At 49.3% G+C, this 23,740-nt stretch overlaps 35 non-coding genes and 1 pseudogene across 35 annotated transcripts; all 36 read left to right on the top strand.

Moving 5' to 3' along the window:
• Positions 1 to 1,660: 1,660 nt before the first annotated feature.
• On the top strand, positions 1,661 to 1,860 carry LOC142953575 (U2 spliceosomal RNA). Its single transcript, XR_012955205.1, has one exon. It is a non-coding gene; the product is annotated as a U2 spliceosomal RNA (small nuclear RNA).
• Positions 1,861 to 2,147: 287 nt separating this feature from the next.
• Positions 2,148 to 2,311, top strand: LOC142953249 (U1 spliceosomal RNA). The gene has a single exon (XR_012954894.1). It is a non-coding gene; the product is annotated as a U1 spliceosomal RNA (small nuclear RNA).
• A 204-nt stretch (positions 2,312 to 2,515) lies between these two features.
• On the top strand, positions 2,516 to 2,632 carry LOC142953800 (U5 spliceosomal RNA). Its single transcript, XR_012955401.1, has one exon. It is a non-coding gene; the product is annotated as a U5 spliceosomal RNA (small nuclear RNA).
• A 176-nt stretch (positions 2,633 to 2,808) lies between these two features.
• On the top strand, positions 2,809 to 2,999 carry LOC142953377 (U2 spliceosomal RNA). The gene has a single exon (XR_012955020.1). It is a non-coding gene; the product is annotated as a U2 spliceosomal RNA (small nuclear RNA).
• A 283-nt stretch (positions 3,000 to 3,282) lies between these two features.
• LOC142953193 (U1 spliceosomal RNA) lies at positions 3,283 to 3,446 on the top strand. The gene has a single exon (XR_012954840.1). It is a non-coding gene; the product is annotated as a U1 spliceosomal RNA (small nuclear RNA).
• A 204-nt stretch (positions 3,447 to 3,650) lies between these two features.
• Positions 3,651 to 3,767, top strand: LOC142953734 (U5 spliceosomal RNA). Its single transcript, XR_012955339.1, has one exon. It is a non-coding gene; the product is annotated as a U5 spliceosomal RNA (small nuclear RNA).
• A 1,873-nt stretch (positions 3,768 to 5,640) lies between these two features.
• LOC142953597 (U2 spliceosomal RNA) lies at positions 5,641 to 5,837 on the top strand. The gene has a single exon (XR_012955219.1). It is a non-coding gene; the product is annotated as a U2 spliceosomal RNA (small nuclear RNA).
• A 287-nt stretch (positions 5,838 to 6,124) lies between these two features.
• On the top strand, positions 6,125 to 6,288 carry LOC142953325 (U1 spliceosomal RNA). The gene has a single exon (XR_012954970.1). It is a non-coding gene; the product is annotated as a U1 spliceosomal RNA (small nuclear RNA).
• Positions 6,289 to 6,492: 204 nt separating this feature from the next.
• Positions 6,493 to 6,609, top strand: LOC142953823 (U5 spliceosomal RNA). Its single transcript, XR_012955423.1, has one exon. It is a non-coding gene; the product is annotated as a U5 spliceosomal RNA (small nuclear RNA).
• Positions 6,610 to 6,785: 176 nt separating this feature from the next.
• Positions 6,786 to 6,976, top strand: LOC142953365 (U2 spliceosomal RNA). Its single transcript, XR_012955008.1, has one exon. It is a non-coding gene; the product is annotated as a U2 spliceosomal RNA (small nuclear RNA).
• Positions 6,977 to 7,259: 283 nt separating this feature from the next.
• LOC142953194 (U1 spliceosomal RNA) lies at positions 7,260 to 7,423 on the top strand. Its single transcript, XR_012954841.1, has one exon. It is a non-coding gene; the product is annotated as a U1 spliceosomal RNA (small nuclear RNA).
• A 204-nt stretch (positions 7,424 to 7,627) lies between these two features.
• On the top strand, positions 7,628 to 7,744 carry LOC142953735 (U5 spliceosomal RNA). The gene has a single exon (XR_012955340.1). It is a non-coding gene; the product is annotated as a U5 spliceosomal RNA (small nuclear RNA).
• A 176-nt stretch (positions 7,745 to 7,920) lies between these two features.
• LOC142953445 (U2 spliceosomal RNA) lies at positions 7,921 to 8,111 on the top strand. The gene has a single exon (XR_012955084.1). It is a non-coding gene; the product is annotated as a U2 spliceosomal RNA (small nuclear RNA).
• A 287-nt stretch (positions 8,112 to 8,398) lies between these two features.
• LOC142953197 (U1 spliceosomal RNA) lies at positions 8,399 to 8,562 on the top strand. Its single transcript, XR_012954843.1, has one exon. It is a non-coding gene; the product is annotated as a U1 spliceosomal RNA (small nuclear RNA).
• A 204-nt stretch (positions 8,563 to 8,766) lies between these two features.
• LOC142953736 (U5 spliceosomal RNA) lies at positions 8,767 to 8,883 on the top strand. The gene has a single exon (XR_012955341.1). It is a non-coding gene; the product is annotated as a U5 spliceosomal RNA (small nuclear RNA).
• Positions 8,884 to 9,059: 176 nt separating this feature from the next.
• Positions 9,060 to 9,250, top strand: LOC142953380 (U2 spliceosomal RNA). The gene has a single exon (XR_012955023.1). It is a non-coding gene; the product is annotated as a U2 spliceosomal RNA (small nuclear RNA).
• A 283-nt stretch (positions 9,251 to 9,533) lies between these two features.
• LOC142953198 (U1 spliceosomal RNA) lies at positions 9,534 to 9,697 on the top strand. Its single transcript, XR_012954844.1, has one exon. It is a non-coding gene; the product is annotated as a U1 spliceosomal RNA (small nuclear RNA).
• A 204-nt stretch (positions 9,698 to 9,901) lies between these two features.
• LOC142953737 (U5 spliceosomal RNA) lies at positions 9,902 to 10,018 on the top strand. Its single transcript, XR_012955342.1, has one exon. It is a non-coding gene; the product is annotated as a U5 spliceosomal RNA (small nuclear RNA).
• Positions 10,019 to 11,889: 1,871 nt separating this feature from the next.
• LOC142953582 (U2 spliceosomal RNA) lies at positions 11,890 to 12,086 on the top strand. Its single transcript, XR_012955210.1, has one exon. It is a non-coding gene; the product is annotated as a U2 spliceosomal RNA (small nuclear RNA).
• Positions 12,087 to 12,373: 287 nt separating this feature from the next.
• Positions 12,374 to 12,537, top strand: LOC142953326 (U1 spliceosomal RNA). The gene has a single exon (XR_012954971.1). It is a non-coding gene; the product is annotated as a U1 spliceosomal RNA (small nuclear RNA).
• Positions 12,538 to 12,741: 204 nt separating this feature from the next.
• Positions 12,742 to 12,858, top strand: LOC142953825 (U5 spliceosomal RNA). The gene has a single exon (XR_012955425.1). It is a non-coding gene; the product is annotated as a U5 spliceosomal RNA (small nuclear RNA).
• Positions 12,859 to 13,034: 176 nt separating this feature from the next.
• On the top strand, positions 13,035 to 13,225 carry LOC142953366 (U2 spliceosomal RNA). Its single transcript, XR_012955009.1, has one exon. It is a non-coding gene; the product is annotated as a U2 spliceosomal RNA (small nuclear RNA).
• A 283-nt stretch (positions 13,226 to 13,508) lies between these two features.
• Positions 13,509 to 13,672, top strand: LOC142953199 (U1 spliceosomal RNA). Its single transcript, XR_012954845.1, has one exon. It is a non-coding gene; the product is annotated as a U1 spliceosomal RNA (small nuclear RNA).
• Positions 13,673 to 13,876: 204 nt separating this feature from the next.
• Positions 13,877 to 13,993, top strand: LOC142953738 (U5 spliceosomal RNA). Its single transcript, XR_012955343.1, has one exon. It is a non-coding gene; the product is annotated as a U5 spliceosomal RNA (small nuclear RNA).
• A 176-nt stretch (positions 13,994 to 14,169) lies between these two features.
• On the top strand, positions 14,170 to 14,360 carry LOC142953446 (U2 spliceosomal RNA). The gene has a single exon (XR_012955085.1). It is a non-coding gene; the product is annotated as a U2 spliceosomal RNA (small nuclear RNA).
• A 287-nt stretch (positions 14,361 to 14,647) lies between these two features.
• On the top strand, positions 14,648 to 14,811 carry LOC142953284 (U1 spliceosomal RNA). Its single transcript, XR_012954927.1, has one exon. It is a non-coding gene; the product is annotated as a U1 spliceosomal RNA (small nuclear RNA).
• Positions 14,812 to 15,015: 204 nt separating this feature from the next.
• LOC142953739 (U5 spliceosomal RNA) lies at positions 15,016 to 15,132 on the top strand. The gene has a single exon (XR_012955344.1). It is a non-coding gene; the product is annotated as a U5 spliceosomal RNA (small nuclear RNA).
• Positions 15,133 to 20,398: 5,266 nt separating this feature from the next.
• LOC142953595 (U2 spliceosomal RNA) lies at positions 20,399 to 20,570 on the top strand (annotated as a pseudogene).
• Positions 20,571 to 20,853: 283 nt separating this feature from the next.
• Positions 20,854 to 21,017, top strand: LOC142953200 (U1 spliceosomal RNA). The gene has a single exon (XR_012954846.1). It is a non-coding gene; the product is annotated as a U1 spliceosomal RNA (small nuclear RNA).
• A 204-nt stretch (positions 21,018 to 21,221) lies between these two features.
• LOC142953740 (U5 spliceosomal RNA) lies at positions 21,222 to 21,338 on the top strand. Its single transcript, XR_012955345.1, has one exon. It is a non-coding gene; the product is annotated as a U5 spliceosomal RNA (small nuclear RNA).
• A 176-nt stretch (positions 21,339 to 21,514) lies between these two features.
• Positions 21,515 to 21,705, top strand: LOC142953447 (U2 spliceosomal RNA). The gene has a single exon (XR_012955086.1). It is a non-coding gene; the product is annotated as a U2 spliceosomal RNA (small nuclear RNA).
• A 283-nt stretch (positions 21,706 to 21,988) lies between these two features.
• Positions 21,989 to 22,152, top strand: LOC142953201 (U1 spliceosomal RNA). Its single transcript, XR_012954847.1, has one exon. It is a non-coding gene; the product is annotated as a U1 spliceosomal RNA (small nuclear RNA).
• Positions 22,153 to 22,356: 204 nt separating this feature from the next.
• LOC142953742 (U5 spliceosomal RNA) lies at positions 22,357 to 22,473 on the top strand. Its single transcript, XR_012955347.1, has one exon. It is a non-coding gene; the product is annotated as a U5 spliceosomal RNA (small nuclear RNA).
• A 176-nt stretch (positions 22,474 to 22,649) lies between these two features.
• LOC142953448 (U2 spliceosomal RNA) lies at positions 22,650 to 22,840 on the top strand. The gene has a single exon (XR_012955087.1). It is a non-coding gene; the product is annotated as a U2 spliceosomal RNA (small nuclear RNA).
• Positions 22,841 to 23,127: 287 nt separating this feature from the next.
• On the top strand, positions 23,128 to 23,291 carry LOC142953285 (U1 spliceosomal RNA). Its single transcript, XR_012954928.1, has one exon. It is a non-coding gene; the product is annotated as a U1 spliceosomal RNA (small nuclear RNA).
• Positions 23,292 to 23,495: 204 nt separating this feature from the next.
• LOC142953743 (U5 spliceosomal RNA) lies at positions 23,496 to 23,612 on the top strand. The gene has a single exon (XR_012955348.1). It is a non-coding gene; the product is annotated as a U5 spliceosomal RNA (small nuclear RNA).
• Positions 23,613 to 23,740: the final 128 nt, after the last annotated feature.

Consider the following 23,740-nt stretch of genomic DNA (forward strand, 5'->3'; position numbering starts at 1 on the left):
AAATACAGCACAGAGAGAGCTAACAACGAGACAGCAATGGCCGCAAGGGGCCAAAAAGAGCAGTCGATCCCAAGGGTCGGGCTGAGACACACGCTACGATTCCAGGCAACCACGGAAGACTACAATCTGCAGTCCAGAGAGTTTTTTGGCAGGCAAGTCATAATTGGGCAGCTACAACTGAAGGTGGAGGAGGTGCACTGCATCCAGTGGAACCAGCAGGAGAAGGCGTTCGACGTTACACTGAGGACCGAGGAGATCTACCGGAGTGTGGCTGAAATATGCCGAGCAGAGGCAGGGGTAAGGCCGCTAGCCGGCTACAGAGTACTGAACCTGGACAGACCTAATTTCAGAACAATAACTGTGCATATGTACAACCCCTTTGTTAATGACTCAGCACTAGCTGCATTCCTGGGGCAGTATGGAGAGGTGGTGACGGCTGCAAGGCATATAAAGGACACCCTGGGGTTTTGGACTGGGCGGCGCCAGTTCCAGGTACTGCTGTATCATGACGCAGAAGGTCCAGGAGGCCTGAAACATCCACCTGCCTTCTTCAGCCTTGGTGGAGATCGTGGGTATCTATTTTACCCACGGCAACCTGCTTTCTGCAGGAAGTGCAGACAGTCAGGACATTCAGAGGCAGGCTGTGGGGAAACAAGATGCCGTTTCTGTGGGCAAGAAGGGCATTCGGCCAAGGACTGCACAGAGCCAAGGACGTGCCATGGATGCGGTGGAACTGACCACCTGTACCGAGGTTGTCCTGGCCGCAAGAAAACTTTTGCGGAGGCTGCCAAACCGACTGAGGCTGGCGAGCCGAGTAGGGGAGCCACACAGAATGACGGGGAGAGGACGGTACAGGAGGGCTCCGGAGCCGACGCGTTGGGGAGTAAAGGGGAGGCAGCGTCCCGGGATGAGGGCACCGCCGGAACAGATGGAATGGCCAAGGCATCCACAGACATTATGGACGATTTTCCTGTCCTCACTTCCGATCCCTCCAAATCAAAGCAAGGGGCACGGAAAGGGTCGCAGGCATTTGGAACAGGACTCTCGACAGAGCTTGGAGAGAGTGGGGAGGGGGTACGGAGCAAAAAGTCAAAGGGGGGACAGACCAACAAGGGTGGGATTGAGGGGGGGAGGGGAGGGGGAACAGGTCAGCATAAGAGAGCCGCTGATAAAGTGGAGGAAGGAGGGGCCCAGGAGCAGAAGGATGGGGATACGGGTCAAGAGGTGGGAGGGGAGATGGGTGAGCAGTCATTGGGAGAAGCAGTTGCCATACTAACAGAAGGTTTAGGCCTGAGCTTCGATCTTCCCCCAGGCCTCCTCATGCTGTCGTCCCCCTTAGGGGAGGACGCTTATGAGGGGCTTAACAGACCAACAACGTCGCCAAACGCAGGGCCGTTTTCCTGGGCTGACGAGATGGATAAAGAGAATGTATACCTTTAGGGTAGTGGGAACCAGCAATAGGAATCTTTATTTAAGATGCACAATGGGTTTTTTTGGGTGGGGATGGTAAATCCTGAAGACTTTGCATAAGTGTATTTTGTGTTTGTTTTTTTTTGTGTATTGACAAATGCTGGTTACTGACATGTAACTGTGAAATAGAATTAAGTTGCATGATGCAAAACATGTGAAGTTTGTATGTTTGAAATTGTATGATTTGTGTACAGAATTTTGATAATAAAAAAAAAAAAAAAAAAAAAAAAAAAAAAATCTGTTCTTATCAGTTTAATATCTGATATGTCCTCTATATGAGGATAACGTATTAAGCAGATTTTTAGCATCGGGAGATGAAAAAGGGGCTTGCTCCGTTCACTCCACGCATTGACCCGGTATTGCAGCATTGCCGGGAACGGTGCACTCCTCAAATGCCTTGTGGACAACCAAACACCAATCCAAATGGATCAGTCTGTTGATTAGCTTCACACTTTAATGAACGACGAGGATCTCATTCGCTGTCTGTCTTCAAGGCTGGGGCTTGTGTCAAACAAAGGCCTTGTTTATTCCTTTCTGACGCCCCTCGTGGAACATCGCTGTGCTCCCAGCCTAAGCTTAATGCTAAATCCCTGCACTCTGGGATTATGCCATCTGGGAACCGTCATCCGGAGTACTGCATCTGGGAATGCCGCCCCTGTCTCTGTCTCTTCCAACTCATACTTACCTGGCAGGGGAGATACCATGATCAAGAAGGTGGTTCACCCAGGGCGAGGCCCAGCCATTGCACTCCGGTTGTTCTGACCACTGCGAATTCCCCAAATGTGGGAATCTCGACTGCATAATTTCTGGTAGTGGGGGACTGCGTTTGCGCTCTCCCCTGATTGTTTTGTTGAAAAGAATATCAAGTGATTTGTACTTTTGATTGGAGGGGAGGAAATAGTACTATGGAGAATATTGCCCTCTTTAAGATGTGGGAATGGGTGTGGCTTCAGATTTGGAACAGGGCACGTGAACTCAGGCTTACCATGAGTGTTTTGACTTGGGCAACTAGGGACTTTGGCTGTTCTTGACAATGTTGCTGTACTTACTTTGGTTTCTCTTCATAACGCACAAGTCTTTCGCCTTTTACTAGAGACTTCCGTGGAGAGGAATACCAATGAGTTCAACCTATTTTTAGCAGGCTTTGCCATTTGGCTGAGCCTTGTACAGTTGTGAAAAGAAAGAAAGCTGTCCTTAACGAGACCACGGTGCTTGACCATGGAGTGCTTGGATGTGTGCCAAAGCAGCAGCCACTGCTATGTCCCTTGGAAAGAACTGCACCATGACAAGGGTGAAACGTGTCAGGAGGGTGACTCAGGAAGCAAACAGTTGGGGCTCATCGCTTCTCGGCCTTTTGGCTAAGATCAAGTGTAGTATCTGTTCTTATCAGTTTAATATCTGATATGTCCTCTATATGAGGATAACGTATTAAGCAGATTTTTAGCATTGGGAGATGAAAAAGGGGCTTGCTCCGTTCACTCCACGCATTGACCCGGTATTGCAGCATTGCCGGGAACGGTGCACTCCTCAAATGCCTTGTGGACAACCAAACACCAATCCAAATGGATCTGTTGATTAGCTTCACACTTTAATGAACGACGAGGATCTCATTCGCTGTCTGTCTTCAAGGCTGGGGATTGTGTCAAACAAAGGCCTTGTTTATTCCTTACTGACGCCCCTCGTGGAACATCGCTGTGCTCCCAGCCTAAGTTTAATGCTAAATCCCTGCACTCTGGGATTATGCCATCTGGGAACCGTCATCCGGAGTACTGCGTCTGGGAATGCCGCCCCTGTCTCTGTCTCTTCCAACTCATACTTACCTGGCAGGGGAGATACCATGATCAAGAAGGTGGTTCACCCAGGGCGAGGCCCAGCCATTGCACTCCGGTTGTTCTGACCACTGCGAATTCCCCAAATGTGGGAATCTCGACTGCATAATTTCTGGTAGTGGGGGACTGCGTTCGCGCTCTCCCCTGATTGTTTTGTTGAAAAGAATATCAAGTGATTTGTACTTTTGATTGGAGGGGAGGAAATAGTACTATGGAGAATATTGCCCTCTTTAAGATGTGGGAATGGGTGTGGCTTCAGATTTGGAACAGGGCACGTGAACTCAGGCTTACCATGAGCGTTTTGACTTGGGCAACTAGGGACTTTGGCTGTTCTTGACAATGTTGCTGTATTTACTTTGGTTTCTCTTCATAACGCACAAGTCTTTCGCCTTTTACTAAAGACTTCCGTGGAGAGGAATACCAATGAGTTCAACCTATTTTTAGCAGGCTTTGCCATTTGGCTGAGCCTTGTACAGTTGTGAAAAGAAAGAAAGCTGTCCTTAACGAGACCACGGTGCTTGACCATGGAGTGCTTGGATGTGTGCCAAAGCAGCAGCCACTGCTATGTCCCTTGGAAAGAACTGCACCATGACAAGGGTGAAATGTGTCAGGAGGGTGACTCAGGAAGCAAACAGTTGGGGCTCATCGCTTCTCGGCCTTTTGGCTAAGATCAAGTGGTGTTGCGGAAAAATACAGCACAGAGAGAGCTAACAACGAGACAGCAATGGCCGCAAGGGGCCAAAAAGAGCAGTCGATCCCAAGGGTCGGGCTGAGACACACGCTACGATTCCAGGCAACCACGGAAGACTACAATCTGCAGTCCAGAGAGTTTTTTGGCAGGCAAGTCATAATTGGGCAGCTACAACTGAAGGTGGAGGAGGTGCACTGCATCCAGTGGAACCAGCAGGAGAAGGCGTTCGACGTTACACTGAGGACCGAGGAGATCTACCGGAGTGTGGCTGAAATATGCCGAGCAGAGGCAGGGGTAAGGCCGCTAGCCGGCTACAGAGTACTGAACCTGGACAGACCTAATTTCAGAACAATAACTGTGCATATGTACAACCCCTTTGTTAATGACTCAGCACTAGCTGCATTCCTGGGGCAGTATGGAGAGGTGGTGACGGCTGCAAGGCATATAAAGGACACCCTGGGGTTTTGGACTGGGCGGCGCCAGTTCCAGGTACTGCTGTATCATGACGCAGAAGGTCCAGGAGGCCTGAAACATCCACCTGCCTTCTTCAGCCTTGGTGGAGATCGTGGGTATCTATTTTACCCACGGCAACCTGCTTTCTGCAGGAAGTGCAGACAGTCAGGACATTCAGAGGCAGGCTGTGGGGAAACAAGATGCCGTTTCTGTGGGCAAGAAGGGCATTCGGCCAAGGACTGCACAGAGCCAAGGACGTGCCATGGATGCGGTGGAACTGACCACCTGTACCGAGGTTGTCCTGGCCGCAAGAAAACTTTTGCGGAGGCTGCCAAACCGACTGAGGCTGGCGAGCCGAGTAGGGGAGCCACACAGAATGACGTGGAGAGGACGGTACAGGAGGGCTCCGGAGCCGACGCGTTGGGGAGTAAAGGGGAGGCAGCGTCCCGGGATGAGGGCACCGCCGGAACAGACGGAATGGCCAAGGCATCCACAGACATTATGGACGATTTTCCTGTCCTCACTTCCGATCCCTCCAAATCAAAGCAAGGGGCACGGAAAGGGTCGCAGGCATTTGGAACAGGACTCTCGACAGAGCTTGGAGAGAGTGGGGAGGGGGTACGGAGCAAAAAGTCAAAGGGGGGACAGACCAACAAGGGTGGGATTGAGGGGAGGGGGAACAGGTCAGCATAAGAGAGCCGCTGATAAAGTGGAGGAAGGAGGGGCCCAGGAGCAGAAGGATGGGGATACGGGTCAAGAGGTGGGAGGGGAGATGGGTGAGCAGTCATTGGGAGAAGCAGTTGCCATACTAACAGAAGGTTTAGGCCTGAGCTTCGATCTTCCCCCAGGCCTCCTCATGCTGTCGTCCCCCTTAGGGGAGGACGCTTATGAGGGGCTTAACAGACCAACAACGTCGCCAAACGCAGGGCCGTTTTCCTGGGCTGACGAGATGGATAAAGATAATGTATACCTTTAGGGTAGTGGGAACCAGCAATAGGAATCTTTATTTAAGATGCACAATGGGTTTTTTTTGGGTGGGGATGGTAAATCCTGAAGACTTTGCATAAGTGTATTTTGTGTTTGTTTTTTTTTGTGTATTGACAAATGCTGGTTACTGACATGTAACTGTGAAATAGAATTAAGTTGCATGATGCAAAACATGTGAAGTTTGTATGTTTGAAATTGTATGATTTGTGTTCAGAATTTTGATAATAAAAAAAAAAAAAAAAAAAAAAAAAAAATCTGTTCTTATCAGTTTAATATCTGATATGTCCTCTATATGAGGATAACGTATTAAGCAGATTTTTAGCATCGGGAGATGAAAAAGGGGCTTGCTCCGTTCACTCCACGCATTGACCCGGTAATGCAGCATTGCCGGGAATGGTGCACTCCTCAAATGCCTTGTGGACAACCAAACACCAATCCAAATGGATCAGTCTGTTGATTAGCTTCACACTTTAATGAACGACGAGGATCTCATTCGCTGTCTGTCTTCAAGGCTGGGGATTGTGTCAAACAAAGGCCTTGTTTATTCCTTTCTGACGCCCCTCGTGGAACATCGCTGTGCTCCCAGCCTGAGCTTAATGCTAAAGGGCTGCACTCTGGGATTATGCCATCTGGGAACCGTCATCCGGAGTACTGCATCTGGGAATGCCGCCCCTGTCTCTGTCTCTTCCAACTCATACTTACCTGGCAGGGGAGATACCATGATCAAGAAGGTGGTTCACCCAGGGCGAGGCCCAGCCATTGCACTCCGGTTGTTCTGACCACTGCGAATTCCCCAAATGTGGGAATCTCGACTGCATAATTTCTGGTAGTGGGGGACTGCGTTCGCACTCTCCCCTGATTGTTTTGTTGAAAAGAATATCAAGTGATTTGTACTTTTGATTGGAGGGGAGGAAATAGTACTATGGAGAATATTGCCCTCTTTAAGATGTGGGAATGGGTGTGGCTTCAGATTTGGAACAGGGCACGTGAACTCAGGCTTACCATGAGCGTTTTGACTTGGGCAACTAGGGACTTTGGCTGTTCTTGACAATGTTGCTGTACTTACTTTGGTTTCTCTTCATAGCGCACAAGTCTTTCGCCTTTTACTAGAGACTTCCGTGGAGAGGAATACCAATGAGTTCAACCTATTTTTAGCAGGCTTTGCCATTTGGCTGAGCCTTGTACAGTTGTGAAAAGAAAGAAAGCTGTCCTTAACGAGACCACGGTGCTTGACCATGGAGTGCTTGGATGTGTGCCAAAGCAGCAGCCACTGCTATGTCCCTTGGAAAGAACTGCACCATGACAAGGGTGAAACGTGTCAGGAGGGTGACTCAGGAAGCAAACAGTTGGGGCTCATCGCTTCTCGGCCTTTTGGCTAAGATCAAGTGTAGTATCTGTTCTTATCAGTTTAATATCTGATATGTCCTCTATATGAGGATAACGTATTAAGCAGATTTTTAGCATCGGGAGATGAAAAAGGGGCTTGCCCCGTTCACTCCACGCATTGACCCGGTATTGCAGCATTGCCGGGAACGGTGCACTCCTCAAATGCCTTGTGGACAACCAAACACCAATCCAAATGGATCTGTTGATTAGCTTCACACTTTAATGAACGACGAGGATCTCATTCGCTGTCTGTCTTCAAGGCTGGGGATTGTGTCAAACAAAGGCCTTGTTTATTCCTTACTGACGCCCCTCGTGGAACATCGCTGTGCTCCCAGCCTAAGTTTAATGCTAAATCCCTGCACTCTGGGATTATGCCATCTGGGAACCGTCATCCAGAGTACTGCGTCTGGGAATGCCGCCCCTGTCTCTGTCTCTTCCAACTCATACTTACCTGGCAGGGGAGATACCATGATCAAGAAGGTGGTTCACCCAGGGCGAGGCCCAGCCATTGCACTCCGGTTGTTCTGACCACTGCGAATTCCCCAAATGTGGGAATCTCGACTGCATAATTTCTGGTAGTGGGGGACTGCGTTCGCGCTCTCCCCTGATTGTTTTGTTGAAAAGAATATCAAGTGATTTGTACTTTTGACTGGAGGGGAGGAAATAGTACTATGGAGAATATTGCCCTCTTTAAGATGTGGGAATGGGTGTGGCTTCAGATTTGGAACAGGGCACGTGAACTCAGGCTTACCATGAGCGTTTTGACTTGGGCAACTAGGGACTTTGGCTGTTCTTGACAATGTTGCTGTACTTACTTTGGTTTCTCTTCATAACGCACAAGTCTTTCGCCTTTTACTAAAGACTTCCGTGGAGAGGAATACCAATGAGTTCAACCTATTTTTAGCAGGCTTTGCCATTTGGCTGAGCCTTGTACAGTTGTGAAAAGAAAGAAAGCTGTCCTTAATGAGACCACGGTGCTTGACCATGGAGTGCTTGGATGTGTGCCAAAGCAGCAGCCACTGCTATGTCCCTTGGAAAGAACTGCACCATGACAAGGGTGAAACGTGTCAGGAGGGTGACTCAGGAAGCAAACAGTTGGGGCTCATCGCTTCTCGGCCTTTTGGCTAAGATCAAGTGTAGTATCTGTTCTTATCAGTTTAATATCTGATATGTCCTCTATATGAGGATAACGTATTAAGCAGATTTTTAGCATCGGGAGATGAAAAAGGGGCTTGCTCCGTTCACTCCACGCATTGACCCGGTATTGCAGCATTGCCGGGAACGGTGCACTCCTCAAATGCCTTGTGGACAACCAAACACCAATCCAAATGGATCAGTCTGTTGATTAGCTTCTCACTTTAATGAACGACGAGGATCTCATTCGCTGTCTGTCTTCAAGGCTGGGGCTTGTGTCAAACAAAGGCCTTGTTTATTCCTTACTGACGCCCCTCGTGGAACATCGCTGTGCTCCCAGCCTGAGCTTAATGCTAAAGGGCTGCACTCTGGGATTATGCCATCTGGGAACCGTCATCCGGAGTACTGCATCTGGGAATGCCGCCCCTGTCTCTGTCTCTTCCAACTCATACTTACCTGGCAGGGGAGATACCATGATCAAGAAGGTGGTTCACCCAGGGCGAGGCCCAGCCATTGCACTCCGGTTGTTCTGACCACTGCGAATTCCCCAAATGTGGGAATCTCGACTGCATAATTTCTGGTAGTGGGGGACTGCGTTCGCGCTCTCCCCTGATTGTTTTGTTGAAAAGAATATCAAGTGATTTGTACTTTTGATTGGAGGGGAGGAAATAGTACTATGGAGAATATTGCCCTCTTTAAGATGTGGGAATGGGTGTGGCTTCAGATTTGGAACAGGGCACGTGAACTCAGGCTTACCATGAGCGTTTTGACTTGGGCAACTAGGGACTTTGGCTGTTCTTGACAATGTTGCTGTACTTACTTTGGTTTCTCTTCATAACGCACAAGTCTTTCGCCTTTTACTAAAGACTTCCGTGGAGAGGAATACCAATGAGTTCAACCTATTTTTAGCAGGCTTTGCCATTTGGCTGAGCCTTGTACAGTTGTGAAAAGAAAGTAAGCTGTCCTTAACGAGACCACGGTGCTTGACCATGGAGTGCTTGGATGTGTGCCAAAGCAGCAGCCACTGCTATGTCCCTTGGAAAGAACTGCACCATGACAAGGGTGAAACGTGTCAGGAGGGTGACTCAGGAAGCAAACAGTTGGGGCTCATCGCTTCTCGGCCTTTTGGCTAAGATCAAGTGTAGTATCTGTTCTTATCAGTTTAATATCTGATATGTCCTCTATATGAGGATAACGTATTAAGCAGATTTTTAGCATAGGGAGATGAAAAAGGGGCTTGCTCCGTTCACTCCACGCATTGACCCGGTATTGCAGCATTGCCGGGAACGGTGCACTCCTCAAATGCCTTGTGGACAACCAAACACCAATCCAAATGGATCTGTTGATTAGCTTCACACTTTAATGAACGACGAGGATCTCATTCGCTGTCTGTCTTCAAGGCTGGGGATTGTGTCAAACAAAGGCCTTGTTTATTCCTTACTGACGCCCCTCGTGGAACATCGCTGTGCTCCCAGCCTAAGTTTAATGCTAAATCCCTGCACTCTGGGATTATGCCATCTGGGAACCGTCATCCGGAGTACTGCGTCTGGGAATGCCGCCCCTGTCTCTGTCTCTTCCAACTCATACTTACCTGGCAGGGGAGATACCATGATCAAGAAGGTGGTTCACCCAGGGCGAGGCCCAGCCATTGCACTCCGGTTGTTCTGACCACTGCGAATTCCCCAAATGTGGGAATCTCGACTGCATAATTTCTGGTAGTGGGGGACTGCGTTCGCGCTCTCCCCTGATTGTTTTGTTGAAAAGAATATCAAGTGATTTGTACTTTTGATTGGAGGGGAGGAAATAGTACTATGGAGAATATTGCCCTCTTTAAGATGTGGGAATGGGTGTGGCTTCAGATTTGGAACAGGGCACGTGAACTCAGGCTTACCATGAGCGTTTTGACTTGGGCAACTAGGGACTTTGGCTGTTCTTGACAATGTTGCTGTATTTACTTTGGTTTCTCTTCATAACGCACAAGTCTTTCGCCTTTTACTAAAGACTTCCGTGGAGAGGAATACCAATGAGTTCAACCTATTTTTAGCAGGCTTTGCCATTTGGCTGAGCCTTGTACAGTTGTGAAAAGAAAGAAAGCTGTCCTTAACGAGACCACGGTGCTTGACCATGGAGTGCTTGGATGTGTGCCAAAGCAGCAGCCACTGCTATGTCCCTTGGAAAGAACTGCACCATGACAAGGGTGAAATGTGTCAGGAGGGTGACTCAGGAAGCAAACAGTTGGGGCTCATCGCTTCTCGGCCTTTTGGCTAAGATCAAGTGGTGTTGCGGAAAAATACAGCACAGAGAGAGCTAACAACGAGACAGCAATGGCCGCAAGGGGCCAAAAAGAGCAGTCGATCCCAAGGGTCGGGCTGAGACACACGCTACGATTCCAGGCAACCACGGAAGACTACAATCTGCAGTCCAAAGAGTTTTTTGGCAGGCAAGTCATAATTGGGCAGCTACAACTGAAGGTGGAGGAGGTGCACTGCATCCAGTGGAACCAGCAGGAGAAGGCGTTCGACGTTACACTGAGGACCGAGGAGATCTACCGGAGTGTGGCTGAAATATGCCGAGCAGAGGCAGGGGTAAGGCCGCTAGCCGGCTACAGAGTACTGAACCTGGACAGACCTAATTTCAGAACAATAACTGTGCATATGTACAACCCCTTTGTTAATGACTCAGCACTAGCTGCATTCCTGGGGCAGTATGGAGAGGTGGTGACGGCTGCAAGGCATATAAAGGACACCCTGGGGTTTTGGACTGGGCGGCGCCAGTTCCAGGTACTGCTGTATCATGACGCAGAAGGTCCAGGAGGCCTGAAACATCCACCTGCCTTCTTCAGCCTTGGTGGAGATCGTGGGTATCTATTTTACCCACGGCAACCTGCTTTCTGCAGGAAGTGCAGACAGTCAGGACATTCAGAGGCAGGCTGTGGGGAAACAAGATGCCGTTTCTGTGGGCAAGAAGGGCATTCGGCCAAGGACTGCACAGAGCCAAGGACGTGCCATGGATGCGGTGGAACTGACCACCTGTACCGAGGTTGTCCTGGCCGCAAGAAAACTTTTGCGGAGGCTGCCAAACCGACTGAGGCTGGCGAGCCGAGTAGGGGAGCCACACAGAATGACGTGGAGAGGACGGTACAGGAGGGCTCCGGAGCCGACGCGTTGGGGAGTAAAGGGGAGGCAGCGTCCCGGGATGAGGGCACCGCCGGAACAGACGGAATGGCCAAGGCATCCACAGACATTATGGACGATTTTCCTGTCCTCACTTCCGATCCCTCCAAATCAAAGCAAGGGGCACGGAAAGGGTCGCAGGCATTTGGAACAGGACTCTCGACAGAGCTTGGAGAGAGTGGGGAGGGGGTACGGAGCAAAAAGTCAAAGGGGGGACAGACCAACAAGGGTGGGATTGAGGGGAGGGGGAACAGGTCAGCATAAGAGAGCCGCTGATAAAGTGGAGGAAGGAGGGGCCCAGGAGCAGAAGGATGGGGATACGGGTCAAGAGGTGGGAGGGGAGATGGGTGAGCAGTCATTGGGAGAAGCAGTTGCCATACTAACAGAAGGTTTAGGCCTGAGCTTCGATCTTCCCCCAGGCCTCCTCATGCTGTCGTCCCCCTTAGGGGAGGACGCTTATGAGGGGCTTAACAGACCAACAACGTCGCCAAACGCAGGGCCGTTTTCCTGGGCTGACGAGATGGATAAAGATAATGTATACCTTTAGGGTAGTGGGAACCAGCAATAGGAATCTTTATTTAAGATGCACAATGGGTTTTTTTTGGGTGGGGATGGTAAATCCTGAAGACTTTGCATAAGTGTATTTTGTGTTTTTTTTTTTTTGTGTATTGACAAATGCTGGTTACTGACATGTAACTGAAATAGAATTAAGTTGCATGATGCAAAACATGTGAAGTTTGTATGTTTGAAATTGTATGATTTGTGTACAGAATTTTGATAATAAAAAAAAAAAAAAAAAAAAAAAAAAAATCTGTTCTTATCAGTTTAATATCTGATATGTCCTCTATATGAGGATAACGTATTAAGCAGATTTTTAGCATCGGGAGATGAAAAAGGGGCTTGCTCCGTTCACTCCACGCATTGACCCGGTATTGCAGCATTGCCGGGAATGGTGCACTCCTCAAATGCCTTGTGGACAACCAAACACCAATCCAAATGGATCAGTCTGTTGATTAGCTTCACACTTTAATGAACGACGAGGATCTCATTCGCTGTCTGTCTTCAAGGCTGGGGATTGTGTCAAACAAAGGCCTTGTTTATTCCTTTCTGACGCCCCTCGTGGAACATCGCTGTGCTCCCAGCCTGAGCTTAATGCTATAGGGCTGCACTCTGGGATTATGCCATCTGGGAACCGTCATCCGGAGTACTGCATCTGGGAATGCCGCCCCTGTCTCTGTCTCTTCCAACTCATACTTACCTGGCAGGGGAGATACCATGATCAAGAAGGTGGTTCACCCAGGGCGAGGCCCAGCCATTGCACTCCGGTTGTTCTGACCACTGCGAATTCCCCAAATGTGGGAATCTCGACTGCATAATTTCTGGTAGTGGGGGACTGCGTTCGCACTCTCCCCTGATTGTTTTGTTGAAAAGAATATCAAGTGATTTGTACTTTTGATTGGAGGGGAGGAAATAGTACTATGGAGAATATTGCCCTCTTTAAGATGTGGGAATGGGTGTGGCTTCAGATTTGGAACAGGGCACGTGAACTCAGGCTTACCATGAGCGTTTTGACTTGGGCAACTAGGGACTTTGGCTGTTCTTGACAATGTTGCTGTACTTACTTTGGTTTCTCTTCATAGCGCACAAGTCTTTCGCCTTTTACTAGAGACTTCCGTGGAGAGGAATACCAATGAGTTCAACCTATTTTTAGCAGGCTTTGCCATTTGGCTGAGCCTTGTACAGTTGTGAAAAGAAAGAAAGCTGTCCTTAACGAGACCACGGTGCTTGACCATGGAGTGCTTGGATGTGTGCCAAAGCAGCAGCCACTGCTATGTCCCTTGGAAAGAACTGCACCATGACAAGGGTGAAACGTGTCAGGAGGGTGACTCAGGAAGCAAACAGTTGGGGCTCATCGCTTCTCGGCCTTTTGGCTAAGATCAAGTGTAGTATCTGTTCTTATCAGTTTAATATCTGATATGTCCTCTATATGAGGATAACGTATTAAGCAGATTTTTAGCATCGGGAGATGAAAAAGGGGCTTGCCCCGTTCACTCCACGCATTGACCCGGTATTGCAGCATTGCCGGGAACGGTGCACTCCTCAAATGCCTTGTGGACAACCAAACACCAATCCAAATGGATCTGTTGATTAGCTTCACACTTTAATGAACGACGAGGATCTCATTCGCTGTCTGTCTTCAAGGCTGGGGATTGTGTCAAACAAAGGCCTTGTTTATTCCTTACTGACGCCCCTCGTGGAACATCGCTGTGCTCCCAGCCTAAGTTTAATGCTAAATCCCTGCACTCTGGGATTATGCCATCTGGGAACCGTCATCCAGAGTACTGCGTCTGGGAATGCCGCCCCTGTCTCTGTCTCTTCCAACTCATACTTACCTGGCAGGGGAGATACCATGATCAAGAAGGTGGTTCACCCAGGGCGAGGCCCAGCCATTGCACTCCGGTTGTTCTGACCACTGCGAATTCCCCAAATGTGGGAATCTCGACTGCATAATTTCTGGTAGTGGGGGACTGCGTTCGCGCTCTCCCCTGATTGTTTTGTTGAAAAGAATATCAAGTGATTTGTACTTTTGACTGGAGGGGAGGAAATAGTACTATGGAGAATATTGCCCTCTTTAAGATGTGGGAATGGGTGTGGCTTCAGATTTGGAACAGGGCACGTGAACTCAGGCTTACCATGAGCGTTTTGACTTGGGCAACTAGGGACTTTGGCTGTTCTTGACAATGTTGCTGTACTTACTTTGGTTTCTCTTCATAACGCACAAGTCTTTCGCCTTTTACTAAAGACTTCCGTGGAGAGGAATACCAATGAGTTCAACCTATTTTTAGCAGGCTTTGCCATTTGGCTGAGCCTTGTACAGTTGTGAAAAGAAAGAAAGCTGTCCTTAATGAGACCACGGTGCTTGACCATGGAGTGCTTGGATGTGTGCCAAAGCAGCAGCCACTGCTATGTCCCTTGGAAAGAACTGCACCATGACAAGGGTGAAACGTGTCAGGAGGGTGACTCAGGAAGCAAACAGTTGGGGCTCATCGCTTCTCGGCCTTTTGGCTAAGATCAAGTGTAGTATCTGTTCTTATCAGTTTAATATCTGATATGTCCTCTATATGAGGATAACGTATTAAGCAGATTTTTAGCATCGGGAGATGAAAAAGGGGCTTGCTCCGTTCACTCCACGCATTGACCCGGTATTGCAGCATTGCCGGGAACGGTGCACTCCTCAAATGCCTTGTGGACAACCAAACACCAATCCAAATGGATCAGTCTGTTGATTAGCTTCACACTTTAATGAACGACGAGGATCTCATTCGCTGTCTGTCTTCAAGGCTGGGGCTTGTGTCAAACAAAGGCCTTGTTTATTCCTTACTGACGCCCCTCGTGGAACATCGCTGTGCTCCCAGCCTGAGCTTAATGCTAAAGGGCTGCACTCTGGGATTATGCCATCTGGGAACCGTCATCCGGAGTACTGCATCTGGGAATGCCGCCCCTGTCTCTGTCTCTTCCAACTCATACTTACCTGGCAGGGGAGATACCATGATCAAGAAGGTGGTTCACCCAGGGCGAGGCCCAGCCATTGCACTCCGGTTGTTCTGACCACTGCGAATTCCCCAAATGTGGGAATCTCGACTGCATCATTTCTGGTAGTGGGGGACTGCGTTCGCGCTCTCCCCTGATTGTTTTGTTGAAAAGAATATCAAGTGATTTGTACTTTTGATTGGAGGGGAGGAAATAGTACTATGGAGAATATTGCCCTCTTTAAGATGTGGGAATGGGTGTGGCTTCAGATTTGGAACAGGGCACGTGAACTCAGGCTTACCATGAGCGTTTTGACTTGGGCAACTAGGGACTTTGGCTGTTCTTGACAATGTTGCTGTACTTACTTTGGTTTCTCTTCATAACGCACAAGTCTTTCGCCTTTTACTAAAGACTTCCGTGGAGAGGAATACCAATGAGTTCAACCTATTTTTAGCAGGCTTTGCCATTTGGCTGAGCCTTGTACAGTTGTGAAAAGAAAGAAAGCTGTCCTTAACGAGACCACGGTGCTTTACCATGGAGTGCTTGGATGTGTGCCAAAGCAGCAGCCACTGCTATGTCCCTTGGAAAGAACTGCACCATGACAAGGGTGAAACGTGTCAGGAGGGTGACTCAGGAAGCAAACAGTTGGGGCTCATCGCTTCTCGGCCTTTTGGCTAAGATCAAGTGGTGTTGCGGAAAAATACAGCACAGAGAGAGCTAACAACGAGACAGCAATGGCCGCAAGGGGCCAAAAAGAGCAGTCGATCCCAAGGGTCGGGCTGAGACACACGCTACGATTCCAGGCAACCACGGAAGACTACAAACTGCAGTCCAGAGAGTTCTTTGGCAGGCAAGTCATAATTGGGCAGCTACAACTGAAGGTGGAGGAGGTGCACTGCATCCAGTGGAACCAGCAGGAGAAGGCGTTCGACGTTACACTGAGGACCGAGGAGATCTACCGGAGTGTGGCTGAAATTTGCCGAGCAGAGGCAGGGGTAAGGCCGCTAGCCGGCTACAGAGTACTGAACCTGGACAGACCTAATTTCAGAACAATAACTGTGCATATGTACAACCCCTTTGTTAATGACTCAGCACTAGCTGCATTCCTGGGGCAGTATGGAGAGGTGGTGACGGCTGCAAGGCATATAAAGGACACCCTGGGGTTTTGGACTGGACGGCGCCAGTTCCAGGTACTGCTGTATCATGACGCAGAAGGTCCAGGAGGCCTGAAACATCCACCTGCCTTCTTCAGCCTTGGTGGAGATCGTGGGTATCTATTTTACCCACGGCAACCTGCTTTCTGCAGGAAGTGCAGACAGTCAGGACATTCAGAGGCAGGCTGTGGGGAAACAAGATGCCGTTTCTGTGGGCAAGCAGGGCATTCCGCCAAGGACTGCACAGAGCCAAGGACGTGCCATGGATGCGGTGGAACTGACCACCTGTACCGAGGTTGTCCTGGCCGCAAGAAAACTTTTGCGGAGGCTGCCAAACCGACTGAGGCTGGCGAGCCGAGTAGGGGAGCCACACAGAATGACGGGGAGAGGACGGTACAGGAGGGCTCCGGAGCTGACGCGTTGGGGAGTAAAGGGGAGGCAGCGCCCCGGGATGAGGGCACCGCCGGAACAGACGGAATGGCCAAGGCATCCACAGACATTATGGACGAGTTTCCTGTCCTCACTTCCGATCCTGCTCCCTCCAAATCAAAGCAAGGGGCACGGAAAGGGTCGCAGGCATTTGGAACAGGACTCTCGACAGAGCTTGGAGAGAGTGGGGAGGGGGTACGGAGCAAAAAGTCAAAGGGGGGACAGACCAACAAGGGTGGGATTGAGGGGGGGAGGGGAGGGGGAACAGGTCAGCATAAGAGAGCCGCTGATAAAGTGGAGGAAGGAGGGGCCCAGGAGCAGAAGGATGGGGATACGGGTCAAGAGGTGGGAGGGGAGATGGGTGAGCAGTCATTGGGAGAAGCAGCTGCCATACTAACAGACGGTTTAGGCCTGAGCTTCGATCTTCCCCCAGGCCTGCTCATGCTGTCGTCCCCCTTAGGGGAGGACGCTTATGAGGGGCTTAACAGACCAACAACGTCGCCAAACGCAGTGCCGTTTTCCTGGGCTGACGAGATGGATAAAGAGAATGTATACCTTTAGGGTAGTGGGAACCAGCAATAGGAATCTTTATTTAAGATGCACAATGGGTTTTTTTAAGGTTCTCACTATAAACGCAAGGGGAATGAGGGACCCAGTTAAAAGAAGGGTTGTTTTTAATTTTGTGGAGTCGCACCAGGTTGCCTTTTGTTTTTTGCAGGAGGTACATTTACGGGATGGGGGGGACGTGGGGATTTTTTCGAGGGAGTGGACAAAAGGGGACTCAGTTTGGAGCGTAGGGGGGGTCCACTCTACTGGGGTTGGGATTTTATTTGGGTTTCAAGAGATCAAGGTGGAGTCTTCCTTTGTTATTGTCCAGGGGAGGATAATGGGCGCAGACATCACATGGGGGACAGTCAAGCTTAGGGTTATTGTGGTCTATGGAGCACAAACTCCAACAGAAAGGCAAGAGATGGCTGGTCAATTGGAGCCGCACCTGGCCACCAGTAGGCAGGTAGTGATAGGGGGTGATTTTAATGTTGAGTTGGGCAAGGGGGGAGATACCAGCGATGGGTTTATTTCCAACCTCATGGCTAAACATGGCCTGGTAGATGGGGCGAGGGAGGTCAGGCCACAGGTAACAGGTCCCACATGGCGCAACTCTAGGGGCATCGTTAAATGTTTGGATTATGTTTTTCTTTCCAAGTCTTTCAGGCTATTGGCAGGCAGACTGCTCCCTGTGTTCTTCTCAGATCATGACGGGCTGCTATTGGAAGTGCACTCAGATGTGCCAGTGTTTGGAACTGGGTACTGGCACCTTAACGTCAGCATCCTGGAGGAGGAGGTTTTCAACCAACATTTCCGTTCATTTTTCAAAGGCCTGGAAGGACTAAGGTCATTGTGTTCCGGAGTAATTGAGTGGTGGGAGGTTGCTAAAAAGCGGATACAATTTTTTTGTTTAAAGTATTGTAAAAGGAAGGCGAGTATGGCGAGGAGGGAGGTGTTTCGCCTTCAGCACCTTCTCGAACGTGAGTACGCCGGGGGAAACTGGGGCGGCATTATAAATCAGCAGGCTTGTGACTCCCTTAAAGCACAGCTTAGGGACGTATATGAGGGTAAGGCCAGGGCATACCTGTTGCGATCACGTGAAACATTCCGTGAGGAGTTCGAGACGTGTTCCGCTGCTTTCTTCAGCTCAGTACGGGCTGATAGGGCAAAACAGGTAGTGACCGGGTTAATGGACAAGCAGGGCAGGGTGGTGTCAGAAGGGGTAGAGATGGTGCAGGCTGCCACGGACTACTATCGCACAAGGTTTAGGGAGAAAGACATAGAGGTAGGAGGAGGAGAGGTATTCCTGGATTTTCTGACCCAGCGGGTGCCGAAGGATATAGTACAGGCTTTGGAGGCCCCGCTCACCCTAATAGAGATTGAGTGGGCCCTCCAGAGAATGAAGAGGCGGAAGGTGCCTGGCATCGATGGGCTCCCAGCAGAGTTTTATCTCAAGTTCTGGGATGTACTTGGGCCGGTAGTGTTGGAGGTGTTGTCCGCAATACTCCGCACAGGTACAATGGGAGGTTCTGCGGCCACCGGAGTTATCTCACTTCTTTATAAGAAGGGGGATCGTGCCGACCTAGGGAACTGGCGACCACTGACCATGCTGTGTGTTGACTACAAACTCCTGGCAAAGGTCCTAGCGGATCGTCTAGGCATAGCACTTCCTCATGTGGTCCATGTGGACCAAACATGTGGGGTAGCGGGGTGCTCAGTGAGATGGAATCTACAGCTCATTCGGGACGCTGTCGCGTGGGCGGAAGACCGGCACCTGCCACTGATGGTGGTTGGTCTCGACCAGGCAAAAGCGTTTGACAGGGTTCATTGGGGTTTTATGTTTAGAGTTTTGCAGAGGTTAGGCTTCAGTCAGGCTTTTATGGGATGGTTACGCATATTGTACACAGGTGTAGGGAGCATGGTTTCAGTTAACGGCCACCTAGGAGACATTTTTAGTTTGCACTCAGGGGTAAGACAGGGGTGTCCGCTTTCACCACTGCTTTACATCCTTTACATGGAGCCCCTGGCGGCAGCCATTCGGGCTGATCCGGGTGTGAGAGGTTTCCTGCTACCTGGCAGTGGGGGCTTACGAGTTAAACTGTCTCAGTACGCAGATGACACCACACTGCTGCTGGACACGACACATGCCTTCTTTGAGCCTTGGAAATTTCCCAGAGCTTTGGTAAGGTGGCTAGTGCTAAACTTAATTGTGCCAAGTCTTCTGTGAAGTTCTTTGGGCGCTGGAAAGAAAGGACGGAGGTACCAGGGGGGCTGACGCTCTGCACGGGACCGCTGAAGGTACTAGGGGTCAGCTTTGAGACAGCCCATAGTGCCACGGCCAACTGGACTAGGCGCTTTATGGCAGTCCAGAAGAAGTTTGCTCTCTGGAAGAGCAGGGGCCTGACTTTGATAGGGAAAGTACTGGTTCTGAAGGTAGATATTATGCCATCTCTTGTGTACTTGGCATACATATACCCAATGCCAGTCAGTATGAGGAGACCTATTATGCGCCTCGTGTTCACTTTCTTGTGGGGAGGGAGATATGAGTATGTGGCGAGGGCCCGCATGCTGGCAGGGATTGAAGCAGGGGGAAGAGATGTCCCACACCTCCCGTTGAAGCTAGACTGCATATTTGTTTCTTTTTTGTGGAGGGAGATGTCAACTCCAGTCGTACACCCATCAGGACACTTCCTGCGGCTCTATTTTTCCTATCAGGCCAGGCGCGTGTTGGTCTGGAACAATTTAGGGCCCCGGGTGGAGCAACAGCCATGGCATTACCAGTACGCAGCCAGGTGGCTGCGGGCCCATCCCGAGGCCTCAGAAACCAGTGTCAGACTGAACCACAAATTCCTTTATAAAGTTGTCAGACAGAGAGTGATCGCACCGGCAGTGGTTGGGATCCCGAAGAGTATTTGGAAGGGGATACAGCCACGGGGGCTGGACAATGGTCTCAAAGATCTCAATTGGCTATGCCTTCACAAATGTCTGCCAGTGCGAGATGTAATGTACCGGCATAGTTTAGCAAGATCCCCTGTGTGCCCGAGGGAAGGCTGTATGGGGGAAGAAACTGTCAGGCATGTCATGTGGGACTGTCCCTTTGCTAGTATTGTGTGGAGTAGAGCAGCGACATGGCTGGGGAGGTTAGACCCTGGGTTTAAATTGACATGGACTAGGGTGGTAGAAGGGGGAGGTTTGGGGAGTAAACATTTCCTTACGTGGCTAATTATAAGCCTGGTTAAGAGGAGTTTGTGGGTGGCTAGGCAAGACCTGGTGGGAAAAAACAGGGAAAGTCGCTTGGAGGGGGTGTTAAAGAGAGTGGAATTAGATATAAAGGGGAGGATTGAACGGGACATCAGGAAGTGGGGGAAGCATGCTGCCTTGGAAAGGTGGAAAGGAGGTTTTGGGTGGGGATGGTGAATCCTGAAGACATTGCATAAGTGTATTTTGTGTTTTTTTGTGTATTGACAAATGCTGGTTACTGACATGTAACTGTGAAATATAATTAAGTTGCATGATGCAAAACATGTGAAGTTTGTATGTTTGAAATTGTATGATTTGTGTACAGAATTTTGATAATAAAAAAAAAAAAAAAAATAAAAAAAAAATAAAAAAAAAAAAAAAAAAAAAAATAAAATCTGTTCTTATCAGTTTAATATCTGATATGTCCTCTATATGAGGATAACGTATTAAGCAGATTTTTAGCATCGGGAGATGAAAAAGGGGCTTGCTCCGTTCACTCCACGCATTGACCCGGTATTGCAGCATTGCCGGGAACGGTGCACTCCTCAAATGCCTTGTGGACAACCAAACACCAATCCAAATGGATCTGTTGATTAGCTTCACACTTTAATGAACGACGAGGATCTCATTCGCTGTCTGTCTTCAAGGCTGGGGATTGTGTCAAACAAAGGCCTTGTTTATTCCTTACTGACGCCCCTCGTGGAACATCGCTGTGCTCCCAGCCTAAGTTTAATGCTAAATCCCTGCACTCTGGGATTATGCCATCTGGGAACCGTCATCCGGAGTACTGCGTCTGGGAATGCCGCCCCTGTCTCTGTCTCTTCCAACTCATACTTACCTGGCAGGGGAGATACCATGATCAAGAAGGTGGTTCACCCAGGGCGAGGCCCAGCCATTGCACTCCGGTTGTTCTGACCACTGCGAATTCCCCAAATGTGGGAATCTCGACTGCATAATTTCTGGTAGTGGGGGACTGCGTTCGCGCTCTCCCCTGATTGTTTTGTTGAAAAGAATATCAAGTGATTTGTACTTTTGATTGGAGGGGAGGAAATAGTACTATGGAGAATATTGCCCTCTTTAAGATGTGGGAATGGGTGTGGCTTCAGATTTGGAACAGGGCACGTGAACTCAGGCTTACCATGAGCGTTTTGACTTGGGCAACTAGGGACTTTGGCTGTTCTTGACAATGTTGCTGTATTTACTTTGGTTTCTCTTCATAACGCACAAGTCTTTCGCCTTTTACTAAAGACTTCCGTGGAGAGGAATACCAATGAGTTCAACCTATTTTTAGCAGGCTTTGCCATTTGGCTGAGCCTTGTACAGTTGTGAAAAGAAAGAAAGCTGTCCTTAACGAGACCACGGTGCTTGACCATGGAGTGCTTGGATGTGTGCCAAAGCAGCAGCCACTGCTATGTCCCTTGGAAAGAACTGCACCATGACAAGGGTGAAACGTGTCAGGAGGGTGACTCAGGAAGCAAACAGTTGGGGCTCATCGCTTCTCGGCCTTTTGGCTAAGATCAAGTGTAGTATCTGTTCTTATCAGTTTAATATCTGATATGTCCTCTATATGAGGATAACGTATTAAGCAGATTTTTAGCATCGGGAGATGAAAAAGGGGCTTGCTCCGTTCACTCCACGCATTGACCCGGTATTGCAGCATTGCCGGGAACGGTGCACTCCTCAAATGCCTTGTGGACAACCAAACACCAATCCAAATGGATCTGTTGATTAGCTTCACACTTTAATGAACGACGAGGATCTCATTCGCTGTCTGTCTTCAAGGCTGGGGATTGTGTCAAACAAAGGCCTTGTTTATTCCTTACTGACGCCCCTCGTGGAACATCGCTGTGCTCCCAGCCTAAGTTTAATGCTAAATCCCTGCACTCTGGGATTATGCCATCTGGGAACCGTCATCCGGAGTACTGCGTCTGGGAATGCCGCCCCTGTCTCTGTCTCTTCCAACTCATACTTACCTGGCAGGGGAGATACCATGATCAAGAAGGTGGTTCACCCAGGGCGAGGCCCAGCCATTGCACTCCGGTTGTTCTGACCACTGCGAATTCCCCAAATGTGGGAATCTCGACTGCATAATTTCTGGTAGTGGGGGACTGCGTTCGCGCTCTCCCCTGATTGTTTTGTTGAAAAGAATATCAAGTGATTTGTACTTTTGATTGGAGGGGAGGAAATAGTACTATGGAGAATATTGCCCTCTTTAAGATGTGGGAATGGGTGTGGCTTCAGATTTGGAACAGGGCACGTGAACTCAGGCTTACCATGAGCGTTTTGACTTGGGCAACTAGGGACTTTGGCTGTTCTTGACAATGTTGCTGTATTTACTTTGGTTTCTCTTCATAACGCACAAGTCTTTCGCCTTTTACTAAAGACTTCCGTGGAGAGGAATACCAATGAGTTCAACCTATTTTTAGCAGGCTTTGCCATTTGGCTGAGCCTTGTACAGTTGTGAAAAGAAAGAAAGCTGTCCTTAACGAGACCACGGTGCTTGACCATGGAGTGCTTGGATGTGTGCCAAAGCAGCAGCCACTGCTATGTCCCTTGGAAAGAACTGCACCATGACAAGGGTGAAACGTGTCAGGAGGGTGACTCAGGAAGCAAACAGTTGGGGCTCATCGCTTCTCGGCCTTTTGGCTAAGATCAAGTGTAGTATCTGTTCTTATCAGTTTAATATCTGATATGTCCTCTATATGAGGATAACGTATTAAGCAGATTTTTAGCATCGGGAGATGAAAAAGGGGCTTGCTCCGTTCACTCCACGCATTGACCCGGTATTGCAGCATTGCCGGGAACGGTGCACTCCTCAAATGCCTTGTGGACAACCAAACACCAATCCAAATGGATCAGTCTGTTGATTAGCTTCACACTTTAATGAACGACGAGGATCTCATTCGCTGTCTGTCTTCAAGGCTGGGGCTTGTGTCAAACAAAGGCCTTGTTTATTCCTTACTGACGCCCCTCGTGGAACATCGCTGTGCTCCCAGCCTGAGCTTAATGCTAAAGGGCTGCACTCTGGGATTATGCCATCTGGGAACCGTCATCCGGAGTACTGCATCTGGGAATGCCGCCCCTGTCTCTGTCTCTTCCAACTCATACTTACCTGGCAGGGGAGATACCATGATCAAGAAGGTGGTTCACCCAGGGCGAGGCCCAGCCATTGCACTCCGGTTGTTCTGACCACTGCGAATTCCCCAAATGTGGGAATCTCGACTGCATCATTTCTGGTAGTGGGGGACTGCGTTCGCGCTCTCCCCTGATTGTTTTGTTGAAAAGAATATCAAGTGATTTGTACTTTTGATTGGAGGGGAGGAAATAGTACTATGGAGAATATTGCCCTCTTTAAGATGTGGGAATGGGTGTGGCTTCAGATTTGGAACAGGGCACGTGAACTCAGGCTTACCATGAGCGTTTTGACTTGGGCAACTAGGGACTTTGGCTGTTCTTGACAATGTTGCTGTACTTACTTTGGTTTCTCTTCATAACGCACAAGTCTTTCGCCTTTTACTAAAGACTTCCGTGGAGAGGAATACCAATGAGTTCAACCTATTTTTAGCAGGCTTTGCCATTTGGCTGAGCCTTGTACAGTTGTGAAAAGAAAGAAAGCTGTCCTTAACGAGACCACGGTGCTTGACCATGGAGTGCTTGGATGTGTGCCAAAGCAGCAGCCACTGCTATGTCCCTTGGAAAGAACTGCACCATGACAAG

Source organism: Anarhichas minor, unplaced genomic scaffold (genome assembly GCF_050575085.1).
Source record: "Anarhichas minor isolate MPS153535 unplaced genomic scaffold, ASM5057508v1 ptg000018l, whole genome shotgun sequence".
NCBI lineage: Eukaryota > Metazoa > Chordata > Actinopteri > Perciformes > Anarhichadidae > Anarhichas > Anarhichas minor.